The sequence below is a fragment of the Panulirus ornatus genome, chromosome 56 (assembly GCF_036320965.1).
Source record: "Panulirus ornatus isolate Po-2019 chromosome 56, ASM3632096v1, whole genome shotgun sequence".
NCBI classification, from domain to species: domain Eukaryota; kingdom Metazoa; phylum Arthropoda; class Malacostraca; order Decapoda; family Palinuridae; genus Panulirus; species Panulirus ornatus.
In genome coordinates this window covers 15,904,262-15,926,160 of record NC_092279.1, presented here as the reverse complement: position 1 = coordinate 15,926,160, position 21,899 = coordinate 15,904,262, and the positions used below count along the sequence as shown (strand labels likewise).

Sequence of the window (21,899 nt, the reverse complement as noted above, 5' to 3'; positions counted from 1 at the left end):
CAAAAACAGCTTGATATTTTCTTACTTTGTGGTTTGGAGATGTGGTTAATTCTGGCCTAGAACTGTTTCAGTGACGATGTTTGTGTAACGTGGGTTTGTGAGGTTGATGTGGTTCTTGGCCATGTTCGTGTTCAAGCGACGTGTGAACTCATGTAGATCTCGATCGCCGTCTTCAATTTTCATTCCTCTCTCTCTCTCTCTCTCTCTCTCTCTCTCTCTCTCTCTCTCTCTCTCTCTCCTGGTTCCTGCTCGATGGTATCCACACGGAGGCCCTGTTTCACTGTGGCCCCCTTCCTCATCCCTTTGCATTTACTCGGTTGAACTTCATCAACCATGTATCAGGACAACTTCTCTCACTGTCGAGGTCCCCTTGTCACTTGATGCAGTCCTCCTCGCTATTCTGTACTTCCCTCATGATCAGTGCATCATCTGCAAACATGTTGAGGTGGGTTTTCATGCCCTCAGGCGAATCACCTACGGAGATCAAGAAGGGCGATGGTTCCAGATCAGGACCCTGCGGCACTCCACAGGCGGTGAAGACGTCCAGGTTGACCCTCCATGCAAATCTCCGGTTTGTATTTTGTCTCCGGTGCCTGTCACCTGCGATCGCTCATCGCTGATTCGAGGAAGGAACTCGGACGCCCCTTAGTGGCCACCAGGGGGAACTCCCACAGACTCGTGAACCAAAGGGTACCTCCGTTGCCATACCCTCGCTCCCGGCCCGCTCCTCCCGTGACCCGTTGGCTCAACATTCCAAGAATTCGAGGGGGGAGGGGGAGACGGTCTACCTCCCTCATAAACCTTTCTGGTCCAGCAGCTGGAGGTGCAGATAGGTGGCTGGGGGGGATAGTAAACATCATCTGAACCATCTCCCTCTCCATTCCCTTGGCCTCACAGTCGCACCCCTACCTATCTTAACCTCGAAGCCTCACTGTGAACCCTCGCCCGTAATACAATCCCAACCCCCCTGAGCTCCCATATATAAAATGCAGGACCAACAAGAGCTTGCGTGCAGATCCCTTCATCCCTCAGTTGTTGGTGTCCGTCCCATCCGCCGGTTGCAAGCGGCCTTCCCATCCGCCGGTTACAAGCGGCCTTCCCATCCGCTGGTTACAAGCGGCCTTCCCATCCACCGGTTGCAAGCGGCCTTTCCACCGTCCATATGAGCGTCCGGCCACTGCACACTTCACCCGGCCCGTGGCTGCACATTCAGCTCTTCCCCACAAGATCTTGTTAATGGTGCAGGTCTTAAGTGCTCATACCGAAGCCCCCTTTAAAAATTAGCCCGGACTCAGCAAAGTCTGACGCTCCTACCTACTTGTACCATAATACTACCCTTAAGGCTTTAGTTGTAACTCATAGAGGTTCTGCATGTGGCAAGATAATGCTGTAATATTCTTTTGTTATGGTTTCTCTTCGTTGTGAAGGTCCCTGTGCTGCGTCCCTCAGTGTGAGGGACCCTGCTGCGTCCCTCACTGTGAAGGGAACCCTGCTGCGTCCCTCACTGTAAAGGTCTCTGCTGCGTCCCTCACTGTGAAGGTCTCTGCTGCGTCCCCCACTGTGAGGGGACCCTTCTGCGCCCCTCACTGCTGAAGGAGTGGTCATTGTGTTGCTGACTTCAGGTGAGGCAGCTGGTTAGCCTGTTCGTAAGTGTTCCATGTGTTGCGCCTTGATTCTTAAAGGTTACTTTTTGTTATGTGAGTGTTTCAGAGATGCATGACGTGTGTGTGTGTGTGTGTGTGTGTGTGTGTGTGTGTGTGTGTGTGTGGATCATTGTACCTGGTCTCTTTCTCTCGTCGTCTTGGATGTAATAGCCATTGATGTGACATGGAGCGTCCTTGATGTCTTGAGAACGTACCTCTCGTCCCCGTTGCAGGCGTGTCTCAAATTCCTTTCATGCTATTTAGGGGAGTTTCATGCGTGTCGCATTGTTCGCTGGGGTCTTTAATGTGCGCCTCATCCCTCCAGAAGTCTCTCGGATAACTCTCGTTGTTCCCTAATGTGTTCTCCATTGTTCAGAAGTTCTTTATGGTGTTCATTATTGTCAGCGTCAGCTTAAATGGCTCTCTTGGCGCAGACGGAATCTTTGATGCTGCGCCAGATATCTTAGGTACACTCTTCGTGGTTGACGAGGGGGGGGGGGTCTTCGTGGTTGATGGGGGTCTTCGTGGTTGATGAGGGTCTTCGTGGTTGATGAGGGTCTTCGTGGTTGACGGGGCCTTCGTGGTTGATGGGGTCTTCATGGTTCACGGGGGTCTTCGTGGTGGACGAGTTCCTCATGGCTGCCGTGGTCTTCACGGTTGCCGTGGTCTTCTCGGTTGCCGAGGTCTTCACGGATGCCGTGGTCTTCACGGTTGACGAGGTCCTCATCGCTGCCGAGGTCCTCATGGCTGCCGAGGAAGGTCTTTGAGTCGTCCATCATTTTGCAGTAGTACCTTCGCGTGTCCAGGGCGCTCGCTGCCGTGTTCCAGCTCTCCCTAATGTGGCAGCCGTTACCGCAAACATCTTTAATGCTCCAGTAATTTCCGCCGTGGCCTTCTGGAGCGACAAGTAAGTTGCCCCCAGAAGTATTTTAGAGCTCTCGAGTGAAAGACTTCGGCTTCACTCGTAAGTGTCTTACCGCCGTGCTCAAGGGGATAATGTGCAACTAGCCACCTGAAAACGTTCGTTGTTGGAGTCGATGTGAGTCACGAAGGTGGTGGTCGGGGGGTCGCCGCGCGGCATCGGGAGTGGCGGGCGCGCGCGCGCGCGTCCTCCCTCCCCCAGCTCCGTCTGGCCTGGCCTGGCCTGGCCTCTCTTGGTTCTCCTGGTAAGGTCGCACCAGCCAGATGGCCTTCACTACCGACCACAACTGTTGACTGGTATCGAATCGTAGTGGGATTATGTGAATCACTGAAGGGAATTGTCTCGAGGTGCGTTTGTGTGTGTGTGTGTGTGTGTGTGTGTGTGTGTGTGTGTGTGTGTGTGTGTGTGTGTGTGTGACTTACATCCGTGTGTTGCGGGGAGAGAGCTTTTTTACACTATTGTTGATCTGTCCATAAACCTTATATTTATGTACCATGTCTCCACTCTTATGTGTGTGTACATATATACACACATACATACATACACCTCAGCTTAAGCCAGGTATTATCCATTTACCGACCAGCCACAGGAGGAGGATGAACAGCTGTGTTGGTTGTGGGTCTGCTGCCGCGCCCAGGGTTCGAACCCAGGTGGGCTCCTTAGATCGTGGTTATAAACACCACTTCCTCTCCATTCTTTTACCACACAAACAGCCTCATGCAATCTCTAAAGAAGCATTTCCTCTTTCCTCTGAACTTTTCATTTCCTCACATTACGGCAGTTTCCATATCTCCTGGTTAAGAAAGCTGTGCATAGACCGTTAGTTACAATATAAGTGTACTGGATGTGGCAAGACTCTCTTCTCCACTGAGTGTGAATATTTCTGAGTCTTCTCATCCTCAGTGGTGTGTTCTTTGCTCAGTGTCCTCAGTTATATTTGGGAGATGTTTCATTCATGGGGGGGAAGGGGGGGTAGGGGGGTTCCCTCAGTACATTCTGCCTTCCCTCGGAACCCAAGTCTTCCTTCATACTCTCCACTTCGGCCTCCAGACCTTCCCACAGACATCCTTTGTTTTGGAGGGAGGTCAGCTCCGCCCGTTGCTGAGTCGCACTCGGCGAAGGTCGGCCTCTGACGGTGGACGGCATGGAGGGAGCTCAGGAGGCCAAAGTTACTCGTGACTCTTCGTTTGCACGTTGGCTAATTTCATGGTTGGGGAGGCTGTTAAGGAGGGAGGAAGGGAGAGAGGGGAGATGAGAATGGAAACGGGGAGATGAGGGGTGAGGTAGGAGGACGGTGAGGAGGCGGGAGAGCAGCGGGAGGGTCGGGGATGTGAAGGAAAGAGTGAGGGAGGAATGGGATGGAAGAGGAAGGAGGGGGCGGAGAGGGAGATGGGAAAGGAGGAGGTTACATTGGTATTTACGTTACATACGACGGGATATTGCAGTTAGGCAATGCCGGCGCGTAGTGCTTACCACGGGAAAATGTATAGTTGAGAATAAAGAGTCGTGTGTTACGAGTGAGATGGAGAGTGTGTTTATGGACTGAACGCCAGCAGCCCACGGGTATGTGAAAGTTATAACCTCGACCAGGGAGGGGAACTTGACAGCCATGGTAATGAGAGAGGATGGAGAGAGAGCGAACAGAAGGGGAGGCGCGGGTGGAGGGAGTGGGGCGAAGTTCAGCAGGGAAAAATTTGCCCAAATTAGGTCACAACCGAGTTGATTAGCGGGCTCCGCCCTCCCCCAGGCCAGGCCCCGAGGGAGAGTCTTGCTTGATGGTCAGGATACAGAGTCTCTCTCTCTCTCTCTCTCTCTCTCTCTCTCTCTCTCTCTCTCTCTCTCTCTCTCTCTCTCTCTCTCTCTCCACGTCTTAATTTCAACACAATGGCACGACATCAGTGCAGCTCACCGTCCGATACCCATCGCCCGAGGACAAAGCTTTTAATATTCATCACTCAGAGTCTATATACTTATCGGAAAAGATCATAATTAATGTTAGCTCACCCTTGTCCAGACCCGAGGTCGGGAACTGGGGAGGGATTTAATTCCCTTGAATAATTCAAGAGGCGAGTGCCAGTGTTGTTATTTGACCTTCAGGGAGAGGCGGGGGGTGGTTCCGCAGGAGGTGTGTGTGAGGAACAGCGGCGTTGTTTGGGACGTGCTATACGGAGGTCGCCTGCCAGACTGCCCTACCTGACCTAGCCCATCCCAGCGGCTGGAGGAGCACAGCACTTGGGGGTGTGTGTGTTCTGGCTGAGCCAAGGTGTCGCCGCGGACCACCACCAAGTCCACAACACGAAGTTGCAGTTTGCCATCCTTGATCCAGTCTCTTTCCCTTAGTCGAGATATGCTTACGGTAGATGGTCACCGCTGGTGAAATGACGATTGCCTCACTCCAAAACGAAATGACGCTGATCTTGTTTCTTCTCAGTTTCTTAAAAAAGAAAACGTAATGGAATCGAGCGCGTTAGTGTGGAGTGAGGGACGTGTCTGGGTGGAGCTCTCTCGCTTGTACCAGGACGTCCGCGAGAACCCTCGACCAGGCACAAGCACCTTGTCTCATGCTGGCAGAACTGCCTGAAGTGGACGTTTAAATGCTGGTAGAAGTACCTGAAGTGGACGTTTAAATGCTGGTAGAACTGCCTGAAGTGGACGTTTAAATGCTGGTAGAAGATGAAAAGGGGGACAAAAAAAAGGGGAGAACTGCCCGGGAAAAAGGGAGTTTTAAGCTGGGGGAAAAACCTTTAAAGGGAGTTTTAAAGGGGGGGTAAGGCTTGGGACGCGAGCACTTGGAGGGATGATACTAAGGCTTGGGACGCAAGCACTTGGAGGGATGATACTAAGGCTTGGGACGCGAGCACTTGGAGGGATGATACTAAGGCTTGGGACGCAAGCACTTGGAGGGATGATACTAAGGCTTGGGACGCAAGCACTTGGAGGGATGATACTAAGGCTTGGGACGCAAGCACTTGGAGGGATGATACTAAGGCTTGGGACGCGAGCACTTGGAGGGATGATACTAAGGCTTGGGACGCGAGCACTTGGAGGGATGATACTAAGGCTTGGGACGCAAGCACTTGGAGGGATGATACTAAGGCTTGGGACGCAAGCACTTGGAGGGATGATACTAAGGCTTGGGACGCGAGCACTTGGAGGGATGATACTAAGGCTTGGGACGCAAGCACTTGGAGGGATGATACTAAGGCTTGGGACGCGAGCACTTGGAGGGATGATACTAAGGCTTGGGACGCAAGCACTTGGAGGGATGATACTAAGGCTTGGGACGCGAGCACTTGGAGGGATGATACTAAGGCTTGGGACGCGAGCACTTGGAGGGATGATACTAAGGCTTGGGACGCAAGCACTTGGAGGGATGATACTAAGGCTTGGGACGCAAGCACTTGGAGGGATGATACTAAGGCTTGGGACGCGAGCACTTGGAGGGATGATACTAAGGCTTGGGACGCAAGCACTTGGAGGGATGATACTAAGGCTTGGGACGCAAGCACTTGGAGGGATGATACTAAGGCTTGGGACGCAAGCACTTGGAGGGATGATACTAAGGCTTGGGACGCAAGCACTTGGAGGGATGATACTAAGGCTTGGGACGCGAGCACTTGGAGGGATGATACTAAGGCTTGGGACGCAAGCACTTGGAGGGATGATACTAAGGCTTGGGACGCAAGCACTTGGAGGGATGATACTAAGGCTTGGGACGCAAGCACTTGGAGGGATGATACTAAGGCTTGGGACGCGAGCACTTGGAGGGATGATACTAAGGCTTGGGACGCAAGCACTTGGAGGGATGATACTAAGGCTTGGGACGCGAGCACTTGGAGGGATGATACTAAGGCTTGGGACGCAAGCACTTGGAGGGATGATACTAAGGCTTGGGACGCGAGCACTTGGAGGGATGATACTAAGGCTTGGGACGCGAGCACTTGGAGGGATGATACTAAGGCTTGGGACGCAAGCACTTGGAGGGATGATACTAAGGCTTGGGACGCGAGCACTTGGAGGGATGATACTAAGGCTTGGGACGCAAGCACTTGGAGGGATGATACTAAGGCTTGGGACGCAAGCACTTGGAGGGATGATACTAAGGCTTGGGACGCGAGCACTTGGAGGGATGATACTAAGGCTTGGGACGCGAGCACTTGGAGGGATGATACTAAGGCTTGGGACGCGAGCACTTGGAGGGATGATACTAAGGCTTGGGACGCAAGCACTTGGAGGGATGATACTAAGGCTTGGGACGCAAGCACTTGGAGGGATGATACTAAGGCTTGGGACGCAAGCACTTGGAGGGATGATACTAAGGCTTGGGACGCAAGCACTTGGAGGGATGATACTAAGGCTTGGGACGCAAGCACTTGGAGGGATGATACTAAGGCTTGGGACGCAAGCACTTGGAGGGATGATACTAAGGCTTGGGACGCAAGCACTTGGAGGGATGATACTAAGGCTTGGGACGCGAGCACTTGGAGGGATGATACTAAGGCTTGGGACGCAAGCACTTGGAGGGATGATACTAAGGCTTGGGACGCGAGCACTTGGAGGGATGATACTAAGGCTTGGGACGCGAGCACTTGGAGGGATGATACTAAGGCTTGGGACGCGAGCACTTGGAGGGATGATACTAAGGCTTGGGACGCGAGCACTTGGAGGGATGATACTAAGGCTTGGGACGCGAGCACTTGGAGGGATGATACTAAGGCTTGGGACGCAAGCACTTGGAGGGATGATACTAAGGCTTGGGACGCGAGCACTTGGAGGGATGATACTAAGGCTTGGGACGCGAGCACTTGGAGGGATGATACTAAGGCTTGGGACGCGAGCACTTGGAGGGATGATACTAAGGCTTGGGACGCAAGCACTTGGAGGGATGATACTAAGGCTTGGGACGCGAGCACTTGGAGGGATGATACTAAGGCTTGGGACGCGAGCACTTGGAGGGATGATACTAAGGCTTGGGACGCGAGCACTTGGAGGGATGATACTAAGGCTTGGGACGCGAGCACTTGGAGGGATGATACTAAGGCTTGGGACGCAAGCACTTGGAGGGATGATACTAAGGCTTGGGACGCAAGCACTTGGAGGGATGATACTAAGGCTTGGGACGCAAGCACTTGGAGGGATGATACTAAGGCTTGGGACGCAAGCACTTGGAGGGATGATACTAAGGCTTGGGACGCGAGCACTTGGAGGGATGATACTAAGGCTTGGGACGCAAGCACTTGGAGGGATGATACTAAGGCTTGGGACGCGAGCACTTGGAGGGATGATACTAAGGCTTGGGACGCAAGCACTTGGAGGGATGATACTAAGGCTTGGGACGCGAGCACTTGGAGGGATGATACTAAGGCTTGGGACGCAAGCACTTGGAGGGATGATACTAAGGCTTGGGACGCGAGCACTTGGAGGGATGATACTAAGGCTTGGGACGCGAGCACTTGGAGGGATGATACTAAGGCTTGGGACGCAAGCACTTGGAGGGATGATACTAAGGCTTGGGACGCAAGCACTTGGAGGGATGATACTAAGGCTTGGGACGCAAGCACTTGGAGGGATGATACTAAGGCTTGGGACGCAAGCACTTGGAGGGATGATACTAAGGCTTGGGACGCAAGCACTTGGAGGGATGATACTAAGGCTTGGGACGCAAGCACTTGGAGGGATGATACTAAGGCTTGGGACGCAAGCACTTGGAGGGATGATACTAAGGCTTGGGACGCGAGCACTTGGAGGGATGATACTAAGGCTTGGGACGCAAGCACTTGGAGGGATGATACTAAGGCTTGGGACGCAAGCACTTGGAGGGATGATACTAAGGCTTGGGACGCAAGCACTTGGAGGGATGATACTAAGGCTTGGGACGCGAGCACTTGGAGGGATGATACTAAGGCTTGGGACGCGAGCACTTGGAGGGATGATACTAAGGCTTGGGACGCAAGCACTTGGAGGGATGATACTAAGGCTTGGGACGCGAGCACTTGGAGGGATGATACTAAGGCTTGGGACGCGAGCACTTGGAGGGATGATACTAAGGCTTGGGACGCGAGCACTTGGAGGGATGATACTAAGGCTTGGGACGCGAGCACTTGGAGGGATGATACTAAGGCTTGGGACGCAAGCACTTGGAGGGATGATACTAAGGCTTGGGACGCGAGCACTTGGAGGGATGATACTAAGGCTTGGGACGCAAGCACTTGGAGGGATGATACTAAGGCTTGGGACGCAAGCACTTGGAGGGATGATACTAAGGCTTGGGACGCGAGCACTTGGAGGGATGATACTAAGGCTTGGGACGCAAGCACTTGGAGGGATGATACTAAGGCTTGGGACGCGAGCACTTGGAGGGATGATACTAAGGCTTGGGACGCAAGCACTTGGAGGGATGATACTAAGGCTTGGGACGCAAGCACTTGGAGGGATGATACTAAGGCTTGGGACGCAAGCACTTGGAGGGATGATACTAAGGCTTGGGACGCAAGCACTTGGAGGGATGATACTAAGGCTTGGGACGCAAGCACTTGGAGGGATGATACTAAGGCTTGGGACGCAAGCACTTGGAGGGATGATACTAAGGCTTGGGACGCAAGCACTTGGAGGGATGATACTAAGGCTTGGGACGCGAGCACTTGGAGGGATGATACTAAGGCTTGGGACGCAAGCACTTGGAGGGATGATACTAAGGCTTGGGACGCGAGCACTTGGAGGGATGATACTAAGGCTTGGGACGCGAGCACTTGGAGGGATGATACTAAGGCTTGGGACGCAAGCACTTGGAGGGATGATACTAAGGCTTGGGACGCAAGCACTTGGAGGGATGATACTAAGGCTTGGGACGCAAGCACTTGGAGGGATGATACTAAGGCTTGGGACGCAAGCACTTGGAGGGATGATACTAAGGCTTGGGACGCGAGCACTTGGAGGGATGATACTAAGGCTTGGGACGCGAGCACTTGGAGGGATGATACTAAGGCTTGGGACGCGAGCACTTGGAGGGATGATACTAAGGCTTGGGACGCGAGCACTTGGAGGGATGATACTAAGGCTTGGGACGCGAGCACTTGGAGGGATGATACTAAGGCTTGGGACGCGAGCACTTGGAGGTATGATACTAAGGCTTGGGACGCGAGCACTTGGAGGGATGATACTAAGGCTTGGGACGCGAGCACTTGGAGGGATGATACTAAGGCTTGGGACGCAAGCACTTGGAGGGATGATACTAAGGCTTGGGACGCAAGCACTTGGAGGGATGATACTAAGGCTTGGGACGCGAGCAGTTGTAGGGATGATACTAAGGCTTGGGACGCAAGCACTTCGAGGGATGATACTAAGGCTTGGGACGCAAGCACTTGGAGGGATGATACTAAGGCTTGGGACGCGAGCACTTAGAAGGACGATACTTATCCCTTGAGGTCAGTGGACACTAGGTGTAGAGGAGGTTGAAACCTACTGAAGTCGCGAGTTGAGGGGGTGAGTATACTCCATCCTGAGGGTGAGAGAAGGAGTCCACTTCGATGGCTACACTTCCCCCTCCGGCAGGATGTACACTCTGTGAAGAGGTTGGCAGTAAGTCGAGAGTGTTTTGCTACCACCAGCCACGCCAGGGAGGGCGCTCCGCCTAGGCGGGTGAGGTACTGAGGTCAGCCGGGGTGTGTTGTTCATCCTTGAGGGGTGGTTGACAGTCGAGTTTGGAGGAGTAGTAAGCTACTTAACAGCTGGAGAGTTGACATTCAGGGCAGGAAAAAGTGACGCTCACGCATCAAGGGTTGACACTGTAGCTTAAGACTCTTGACTGGCACTCGGGGAGGCCATGAGAGGGGCGTGGGGAGGGTGGCCCTCCGCTCTAGCCCGTCTTAACGCCGGCTGGCCTGGCCCTCCTCCTGAAGCTTTCGTTCACTCACCTTCATGTGTGTGTGTGTGTGTGTGTGTGTGTGTGTGTGTGTGTGTGTGTGTGTCTGTCTGTCTGTCTGTCTGTCTGTTTGTCTGTCTGTCTGTCTGTCTGTGTGGTTACTTCGTTGTGTATATGGGAGGTCGCTGTAGACTCGTGTGGCTTCATATAATGACCTTATACTTCCACTATACTGGCTACTGAGCTTTCGTACGCTAGCAGGGTTGACCGTCTCATTGTAGGTTGCTCCACATGGTCGCTGCCACCGTTGCTGCAGAAGGTGTTTGTCACATCCCACCGAACTCACTCAGTGTCCTAATGAAGGCCATCTCAAAAACGCTCTCTCTCTCTCTCTCTCTCTCTCTCTCTCTCTCTCTCTCTCTCTCTCTCTCTCTCTCTCTCTCTCTCTCTCTCTCTCTCTCTCTCCTTTAATGTGTTATTTAATTGATTTATTTTATGTATTACTCTTTTACCATTACCGTTCTATTCAGTGACGTGAAATAGTACTTAGATGCGTTGATTTTATCAGTATATCCTACTTACATGTACTTATTGCTATTCATTATCATTATGCTCCTGAGATTCGTTTGTGATTATTGTGCCACCGAAACTTGCCCCTGTGTGCCCGTACTGCCGTGGAATGACGTCTCCCCGTCCCGTGGAACGTACGTGCCACCCCTCAAGTACCTCGACGGGTCAGAGTGTGAGGTACAGATGGTGAGTTGAACGCCCGTCTGTCCAATCCGGAGATTGTTTACATTGTGACGTCACAACGTGACGTCATCAGGAGTGCGGGAGGTTTTGGGGCGCAAGATCCCGTCCTCTTTTCACTCCACGTTCTGTGTATCGGAGATTGTCAAGACTGATGGCATCGTCTGTCTCTGGAAGCCTCTAGGACGTAGTTCAAGCCGTAGTTCGTGTGTATTTTGGTTGTATGTAGTTGTATGGTAGAAGCACAGAGCTAGAGGAGGGGGCGCAAGACGCTACCATTCCGGCCTGTGTCCGTAATCAACCAGAAAACATTTCCCTGGGGAATCGGAGGAAGTTTAACGAGTAAAGTTGAACAGGCTGCCAGCTATCCAAATTTGAGGACTGACAGAGAGAATACGTAAAGGAGCATTATTATTATACTGTTGCCCCGGTCGCTTCTTCCCCTCCTTGCCTCCCCAACTATTGCGCTGGGTAAAGTCTGCCGGCGCTGTGCACCTCTGTGGCTCTCCTGCCACAGCACCGAACAGCTCCTCCTCCTCCTCCTCCTCCTCCTCCGGTGCTGTGGTGTAGCTACGCAAGGAAAGGTGGGCACGTCCTGGCGAGCGGTATTGTGTCAAGATTTCTCGAGATGGTCTACATGAAGCTTACAACCCCGGGCTGTGGGTTATCTTTAAATGTAGCGCACGACTAACGACTCTGGTCGTCTTGGAGCAAACATTAACAATCCTGTGATACCGCCCCCAGAACACCGGACTGCTGAGTACCGCGGACTTCCAAAGCGGGGGGACTGCTCCTCCTCCTCCTCTCCTCCTCTTCCCCCCAGCGCGCGCCCCTCCAAACTCCCCGCCTCGTATGAGACTTTCTCCTTAATTATTGACATGAACAAAATATTTAACTTCGCTAAGTAAAGCCGGGAACTAAATCTAACGTTCACAGATCATAAGTAATTCAGGGAGGAACCACAGGCCTCTGCCGACTGAGGAAACAAGGCTGAACGGATGCCTTAGTCTGGGGCAAGTTTCCGGCAATGTGATGTCCCGGATGATGAGGTGTTGTGATGTGGCGGGAGGAGGAGGAGGAGGAGGTAGTGGATTTCGGCTACCGTCACTCTCCACTAAACCTGACCTGGTGCCGACCCTTTCCCTGTCACGTTATGACCTCTGTCTGACCTGGAGCTCTTGAGCGCCGGGCTATGACCCGTGACACACCCGGTGAGTGCCACATAATCACCTGTCTTGGACCTGTACTCCACATTGTGACGTGTCTCTGATCTGGAGACACCGAGAGCCAGGTCATGACGTGTCTCTGATCATGAGAGCCACCTCCTGGCCTCTCCCCGCCCCGCCTCCGCCTCATGACTCAAGCACCACATTACAGCGACTGATCCGCCATTCATGAATCATGCAGTCAATGTTCAGTATGAAATTGAAGCCTCGCACGTCCCTGGCTCGTCCTCCTCTCCCGCTCAGCGTTTCCTTTGACGTTCCGGGCCAGAGTCGCTCACATTCCCGCCCTTGGAGGCTACAGTGTGGCTGTAGTAGTAGTAGTAGTAGTAGTAGTAGTAGGAGGAGGAGGAGGAGAAGGAGGAGGAGACCTTTCCTGGAACGGGCGTGGCTGGGTGTCGACGGGGGTATGTGTCGTGGGGGTGTGCCGGGCCAGCCCGCTAGAGGTACCTCCTTCCTCACGTCACGTGATATGCCTGGCTGGTCGACTCAAGCGTCGAGCTCCTGGGCTGGTAGCGTCCAGGAGGGCACGACACACACACACACACACACACACACACACACACACACACACACACACACACACACACACACACGAGTAATGCTGGCGAATCCAAGTGTCGAGTTTCACCCGTGTGAGGGGAGAGGAGGAGGAGGGGGTGTGTGTCACGTGATGAACGCTGGTGAATCATACCCCCCCCTCCATAGCCCCACACCCCCCCTCACTCCTGGCTGTGTGACACTCGACCCCTTTTACTCGTGGTGGGTTCGAACCAGTGAATGAAACGGATGAATGATTCGTCATACACTCGAACGAGACGGAGTCAGGTGAAGGGTTCGGACGGCAGCGGGGGTGTCCACAACGCAGACGTGAGGGTGGGTGATGACGGGTGACCATCTAGACTCGCAGGTGGGTGACTCGGATGACCAGCTGGTGTATAGAGGGTGATGTATACGCCCCCACCCTCACTTCCACTAACCGCCCTTACTCGTAATCCTCACCACACCCACGCACCCCGCCAGCCCTCCCCTCACCCACACACCCAGCCAGCCCTCACCTTACCCACACACCCAGCCAGCCCTCACCTCACCCACGCATCCAGCCAGCCCTCAATTCACCCACACACCCAGCCAGCCCTCACCTCACCCACACACCCAGCCAGCCCTCACCTCACCCACACACCCAGCCAGCCCTCGCCTCACCCACACACCCAGCCAGCCCTCGCCTCACCCACACACCCAGCCAGCCCTCACCTCACCCACACACCCAGCCAGCCCTCAGCACACTCACGCAGCCCACCCTCACCACACCCCCCTCATACCCATCTTGTAACCCTCCCCCCACACACCTCACGCCCCACCACACTAGCAGTTAAAACTCCCTCCTGCCCCACATGAACAACAACAACAAGAACAACAACAACAACAATAACAACAGCCAGTGGTTCCCCTCCACCCCCCCAGTCATTAGAACCAACGAGGGGAAGATGCATGTGACCTCGGCGTGGGCGGCCATTGCGCAGCAGCCTGGCTTTCCTTCTTCCCCTTCCCGTCCGTGGCAGCTGCGCACGTCTGCTGCTCCCAATGACCCTTCCCTTGTCATCATGACCCCGCGCAGCCTTAACAGTGACCCTTTGGCATGTCTGGGGGGCAGTTGCACCCCGTTGGCCGACCGACCGACCGAGCTTTCCCCGATCCCCCACAACGAACGAGCTGCTGGGGCTGCTGCACCTTGTCATTACACAGGCAACGAGGATCTATTACTTAATCGTCCTCCTGAGATCATGTGTAGCTGTACAGGCAACTCTCTCTCCTCTCCCACGTATCCTACCCCTGGCGTGTCCCGCTCTTCGCCTCTCTCTCCCTCCTGCCTCTCTGCAAATCGCAGTGGATTTTCTGACGTATTATAACTCGATTTTCTGAATGTTTTACCTCGTCTTTATGATATTTTTTTCTTGTTTTCATATTTTCCGATACAAATATCTCTTCTGACGTGTGAAAAGAGGACTGAATTCATTTGAATTTTATTTTTTCTTAGAAAGTGGAGCGGGAGCTCTGACCCATGGCCATGTTCAAGGGCAGGGAAAGTGTTGATTTAAAACAGTTAAACCAATCAACTTTACTTGACCCCAGGCAGACCCCAGCCTACCCTAACGTTACCCAGAGACGGACAGTAATTCGGAAACATTGAACAATAACCTTCGACGCTGGCCAGCCATCTTCCCGCGAATGAGTTGAATTGTCGAATGTGCGCATGCGTCGCTCTGACCGCGCATGCGCTGTAAAGGCTCCTTGTAGTGTAAATCTTTGCATAAAAATACGTAAACGCTGTAACATCGTTTAACATTATATATCATTTGACTGCTAGTTTATTATTCAGTAAGCATAAAGTAAACGTGTTAAACAAACAGTTCAAAAACGAGATCATCTGACAGCCTGAATTACCGTCCCCAGAACATGATTGAAAGTAAACATGGCGGCGGGTAAGAACTCTCCTCCTCCTCCGACTCCCGCTGGACTTTGTAAGAGTTTCCAATGAATTTTAAGACTCGTCCTTTTGTACAGCAGAGCAGATATTTGTAGGAATCTCGGTAATTGCAACGAGTTTTCCTCCATAAGAAAAGAATTTGCCTTTGTTATTGTTTACGCAGGAATATATATATATATATTTTTTTTGTTGCCTCGTTTGTGTGCGTTTGATATTTTCCCTCTGCCTTGACGTAATTTGCACTGTATTCTTTACTCATTTCCGTTTATCTGTTTTCATTCATCTGTTTGTGTTGAATTACATCTCTGTGTATTTATTTTCTTTCTCTTTCCAACCATTCGGCTCACTATTCTTAGTTACTTCTATTTCACAAGAACCTTGTAGATCTGATCTATCTATCAGTCTGTCTGTCTGCATATGTCTATTTCTCTTTCCGTCCCTAATTATCTGTCTGTCCATCTCCCTTCCTACCTGTCTGTTTGTCATTGTTGAATTAATTTCCAATTTTCATGTGATGTAGCAAGTACAGACAGCCTATCAACACTCCCTTATACGCCTCCTCTATCCATACCCCAGTGTGTTGATCAAGTTAAACGCGGACTTGCACACTCTTCCTTTTATTGTAACTTAGACGGCAGGGGCAACTGAATGCCTCCGTAATCATGGCTATCTCATATATGCTATATCTTCACTGGTATATGAAGATATATGTATATATACATCCCCAACTTAGGGCAGATGCCCACTCATCGCCCAAACACTTAAGGGGGGTTTCGACCCACCCCCCCTCAACCAGACCCAACCCTCTCTTCAAACATGGCTGCCTTTGTTGCTACTTCGAGTTTTATGTGTTTGAGGGCCTGGTTCAAACCACCTGCCTAGTTTCCATTTTTGAAAATTCTTCCACTATATTCTCTAATAAAGCCCCGTGGTTTATCTTGTCCGATGTTTGAGTAGATATTAGAAAAATCAGTGTCCCGTTTTCTTTCCTTGCCTCATAGTTTCAAATATGCCATTGTGGTGCACTAAAGAAAAAATGAGCTTGTGTAATTTTACCGGGCGCTGAGCCACCATATTAATGGCCTTCGCGAATGAAATCGTTTTTGATCAGGTGTTCCAATATGTCCTCTTTTTTTCTTTCTTTCTTTCTCTTAGCACTCTTCTAAAAGCTTTGATAGACTGTATCGTTTAGTTCTAACACTTCTTTGTCTCAAACACTAGGATAGATAGATAGATAGATAGATAGATAGATAGATAGAGAGAGAGAGAGAGAGAGAGAGAGAGAGAGAGAGAGAGAGAGAGAGAGAGAGAGAGAGAGACTATTACCACCACCCTCTAATTACAAAGCTTGTTTACGACATCGTTTTTAGCCCAAAGTAGAATAAATACGAGAGGGAAATATATATATATATATATATATATATATATATATATATATATATATATATATATATATATATATATATATATATATATATTATTTTTTTTTTTTTTTTTTTTTTTAATTTTCCTCGTCCCAAAACACATTCGAACTGTTATTGTCACAGTAGCGTATTTTAATGGCTTCCCGACTTTGGATCTGTCCACCGTGTCCCTCATCCCCACAGCAAGGTGACGCCTCTCCTCGTCCCCGGCAAGGTGGCACCCCCTTCCCATCCCCCCAGCAAGGTGCATCCCCATCCCTAGCAAGGTCTATCCCCCTTCCCACCCCCACGCCTCCGATAACGGCAGAAGCTGCAATAATTCTAACAATAAAACCCACCGCGCCATCTGGCGGCTAGGCTACGTACGTATGTGTAGGAAATATATATGTATATATATATATATATATATATATATATATATATATATATATATATATATATATATATATATATATATATATATAATATTTTGTCTCACTCTTTTTCCCCCACGAGTTTCAAATGAGAGATTAATTAGCTTATGCACCACGAGAGTCATTAGAACCAAGCGCCAGGCTGGGAAAAGTTTGGGACTAGCCAGAGACATTTACCTGTTTTAGAGGCACCGCGTAAATGAATGAATTTTTCTACCACTGTAATATATATATATATATATATATATATATATATATATATATATATATATATATAGATAGATAGATAGATAGATAGATAGATAGATAGATAGACTTATTTCCTTGGGCCTCCTTATTAATCGATTTTTGTAACAAGACATTACAATTGGTTTGGTGCGAGAAACGGGAAATTTTCAGTGGGGGAAATGTCTTGCATAACCATTAAATTCAGTGCCCTCCTCCCTCCCTCTCCCCCCAGTTTACCCATCCTGTAGTCTTATGTAAACAAACAAACTACAATATGAGAAAGGCTTCGAAGATCAGGGACAACGTGGGGCAATATGAAAGTTCGATGAAGAAAACAACTGCTTAGCCTAACTGACTGGCTCACTCAATCGAAAACGACCAAATCAATCCATCCCCAACCCAGTCTAACGTAGCCTAACCTAGGCCAACTAAATCAACCCCAACCCAGTCTAGCCTCGCCTAACCTAGGCCAACTAAATCAACCCCAACCCAGTCTCACCTCGCCTAACCTAGGCCAACTAAATCAACCCCAACCCAGTCTAGCCTCGCCTAACCTAGGCCAACTAAATCAACCCCAACCCAGTCTAGCCTCGCCTAACCTAGGCCAACTAAATCAACCCCAACCCAGTCTAGCCTCGCCTAACCTAGGCCAACTAAATCAACCCCAACCCAGTCTCACCTCGCCTAACCTAGGCCAACTAAATCAACCCCCAACCCAATCTAGCCTCGCCTAACCTAGGCCAACTAAATCAACCCCCAACCCAGTCTAGCCTCGCCTAACCTAGGCCAACTAAATCAACCCCAACCCAGTCTAACCTAGCGTAACCTAGGCCAACTAAGTCAACCCAACCTAAGCCAACTCGGGTTAGCCTAGCGTAAGTAGATCGTAAGTCCCGATGCCAATTTTTAGGTTGATTTGAGTTAGGTTTGAAATTTGAGCGAAGGTTTGACTGTATTGGGTTATATGTGGAGGGAGGGAGGCCCGTCGGGCGACTGTATGCAGAGAGCTCCCTCACACAGCGCCGTTGGCGGGAGTGAGGAAGGTATTTCTTGACGGGCCATCATTCACCACCGCTCGCAGACTTCAGTATGAAAGCTTACAAATTGAGCCGACATGGGGATGTGAGCACGTTCTGGGCCCGCAGTCGCCGCCGTCCATCACAAGACAGTTTTCACACACACACAACACACACACACACACAACACACACACACACACACACACACAACACACACACACACACACACACACACAGTTTCCCTAACTCGTGATGGTGAAATCCGCATTGTTTGTTGTTGTTGTTGTTATGGATATAAGAGAGAGAGAGAGAGAGAGAGAGAGAGAGAGAGAGAGAGAGAGAGAGAGAGAGAATCACCCATGGCGGGAGTGGCATCGCTGGCGGATGAAGCGCGCCATGCGCACAGCAAACACAATGCCAGGAGCCTAAGCCTTTATTTTACGTCTGTGTCACCAGTTTAACCGTTTTGGAATAAAGGCGATAGCGTGTAGAATAAAGGTAAAAGATTGTTCATGGCCGACTTCCATTTGAAAGCCAGAAACATTATTGAAACATTTGTGTGAAAATTCAGTCTCGTTATTATTATTATTATTTCCTCCGATGATTGTAATGGCTTTTCTTTTTTTTTTAAGAATACTCGAATGTGATCGACTTTTAAGCTGATGCATGATATATATATTTATTTATTTATTTTGCTTTGTCGCTGTCTCCCGCGTTAGCGAGGTAGCGCAAGGAAACAGACGAGATAATGGCCCGACCCACCCACATACATATGTATATACATACACGTCCACACACGCAAATATACATACCTATACATCTTAATGTATACATATATATATACACACAGAGAGACATATACATATATACCCATGTACATAATTCATACTGTTTGCCTTTATTCATTCCCATCGCCACCTCGCCACACATGGAATAACAATCCCCTCCCCCCCTCATGTGTGCGAGGTAGCGCTAGGAAAAGACAACAAAGGCCCCAATCGTTCACACTCAGTCTCTAGCTGTCATGTAATAATGCACCGAAACCACAGCTCCCTTTCCACACACACACACACACACACACACACACACACACACACACACACACACACACACACACACACACATATATATATATATATATATATATATATATATATATATATATATATATATATATAGAGAGAGAGAGAGAGAGAGAGAGAGAGAGAGAGTCGTTATCTCCCCAGTTTAGTGTCTCTGATAGTGAGGATGAAGACAGATCATCACTATCATCGTATCGTGACACCATCACCATCGTCACAGTTACCACCATGATCATCCTCATCGGTATCATCATCATCATCATCATCATCATCATCATTATCATCATCATCATCATCATCATCATCATCATCATGGTCTCTACACGTTTACCCCTCAGCTCCCGTGGTCTTTACACATTCTCCCTCAGCTCCCGTGGTCTCTACACATGCTCCCTCAGCTCCCGTGGTCTCTACATATACTCCCTCAGCTCCCGTGGTCTCTACATATACTCCCTCAACTCCCGTGGTCTCTGCGCATGTTCCCTCAGCTCCCGTGGTCTCTACACATACTTCCTCAGCTCCCGCGGTCTCTTCGCATACTCCCTCAGCTCCCGTGGTCTCTACACATGCTCCCTCAGCTCCCGTGGATTCTACACATGCTCCCTCAGCTCCCGTGGTCTCTACATATACTTCCTCAGCTCCCGTGGTCTTTACATATACTCCCTCAGCTCCCGTGGTCTCTACATATACTTCCTCAGCTCCCGCGGTCTCTTCACCTACTCCCTCAGCTCCCGTGGTCTCTACACAAGCTCCCTCAGCTCCCGTGGTCTCTACATATACTCCCTCAGCTCCCGTGGTCTCTACATATGCTCCCTCAGCTCCCGTGGTCTCTACATATGCTCCCTCAGCTCCTGTGGTCTTTACATATACTCCCTCAGCTCCCGTGGTCTCTACACATACTCCCTCAGCTCCCGTGGTCTCTACATATACTCCCTAAGCTCCCATGGTCTCTCTACTGCCTCAGCTCCCGCGGGCGCCACAGACCATACACCCCGCTCCTGTAACTTATGATGGTAAACTTGTCTGTCTGCAGGAGCCAGGACCCGGCCACGCCAGGAGCGGGAGATATATGCTGTCACACTCGCCTGGTGCCGCTAGAGGCACGGGAGGTCCCAGCAGTGCCCTGGGACTCCCAGTGAACCGTGAAATTTACGGACAACACAAAGATGTCATTGTTTTCAAATTCTTGGTCGGGGAAGAATGCACCCGCGTGTTTACGGGGGGCGTCGCGCTGGTGAGATCAAGAAATGTATTGTGCCTAGGTGCAGTTCAGAGTTCACTGGTAACGATATTGCTTTGGTTATGGAGGTTTTCCTGTGACGAAGAAAGGTTTCAGAGAGTTTCTGGTGAGTAGGTGTGGTCTCAGGGGGTTTCCAGTGAGTCGGTGTGGTCTCAGGGGGTTTCTAGTGAGTAGGTGTGGTCTCAGGGGGTTTCTAGTGAGTAGGTGTGGTCTCAGGGTTTTTTTTGGTGAGTAGGTGTGGTCTCAGGGGGTTTCTAGTGAGTAGGTGTGGTCTCAGGTTTTTTTTTGGTGAGTAGGTGTGGTCTCAGGGGGTTTCTAGTGAGTAGGTTTGGTCTCAGGGGGTTTCCAGTGAGTTGAGGTCTCAGGGGGTTTCCAGTGAGTCGGTGTTGTCTCAGGGGGTTTCTGGTGAGAAGGTGTGGTCTCAGGGGGTTTTCAGTGAGTCGGTGTGGTCTCAGGGGGTTTGCAGTGAGTCGGTGTGGTCTTAGTGGGTTTCTCTTTCGAGTAGGAATGGTTCTTTTATTTTTCTGAATAGGTGCGGACCAGAGTTCCTTTTTGTGGAAAGGTGGGGCTACATAGAGCTTCTTCTGAACGCAGGTCAGTACGTGGCATAGGTAGAACATTTGATGTGAACACACGTGACTTTATACGTGGCCTTAAAGACTTGTGGGTCTGTTGTACCTGACCCCTGTAGATGTGGCCATAATGATCTCGTATGTCAATACCCGACCCTGTAGATGTGGCCATAAAGACTTGTGTGTCCGTACTTGACCCTGAAGATATGGCCAAAAAGGTGCTTAGATGTCAGTACCTGGCCTTGTGTATGTGGCCATCAAGTTCCCCGTGTTTGAGGTAGCGAAACCTTCTCAAGAATCCACTGGAGGACGTGGATGTCGCGATCAGCAATCAGCCACATCTCCCAGTTGACCCCCCGAGCGGAGCGTGCGTTCCCGCAGGAGCGGCGTGACCTGTTGAGTGATGATAACCTCTCACGGGAAAGAAAGAGACGGAGCTGTGACGACGTAACCTTTTGACCTGACCTCTGGAAGCATGCCACATAGTACGGCTCCTGGTCTCGCCGAAGGTATGCCAGGAATGGCCAGCCACGGGCAAGAAGATGCTACGTGGGGCTGGCCCCAGGGAAGGGCCACTCACCTGCAGAACTGGTCGAGAATCCAGACCCTTCCTCCCCCCATCACTGCCACTCACTCCCCCCAAGTCGCGAGTCAGTTAATCCCGTGCCTCGGGGGAGGAGGAGGAGGAGGAGGAGGAGGAGGAGGAGGAGGAGGGGAATGCCCTCTCTCTCGTCCGACCGTTCTAAAGGCGACGAGGACTTTGATGGCAGTTCCAGATGAAACATTCAGGAGATTTTCGGAAGCAAGGAGATCCTGTAAGTCCTTATTATGGTCTGGCCCAAACGCTGGCACAGGCAAGGCTCTCTCCATCTCCTATATATCTTTTTTTTTTTTTTTCCTCCTCTCATTTTTCTTGCGGCGAGACGCGGCCGGTGTACATATTGGGCACTCGTGTCTAACCAGTGCGGCCGACGGCGCACAGGGGGGATACAGAATGTACCAAAAGGTCAAGGAAATGAGCAACACAATCATTTC

At 50.8% G+C, this 21,899-nt stretch overlaps 1 protein-coding gene across 12 annotated transcripts in view; it reads left to right on the top strand.

The window, feature by feature from the left end:
- Window positions 1-21,899, top strand: part of LOC139765935 (cell adhesion molecule Dscam1-like) — a 301,572-nt gene that overhangs the window by 54,871 nt on the left and 224,802 nt on the right. The gene's annotated exons all lie outside the window — the stretch shown is intronic.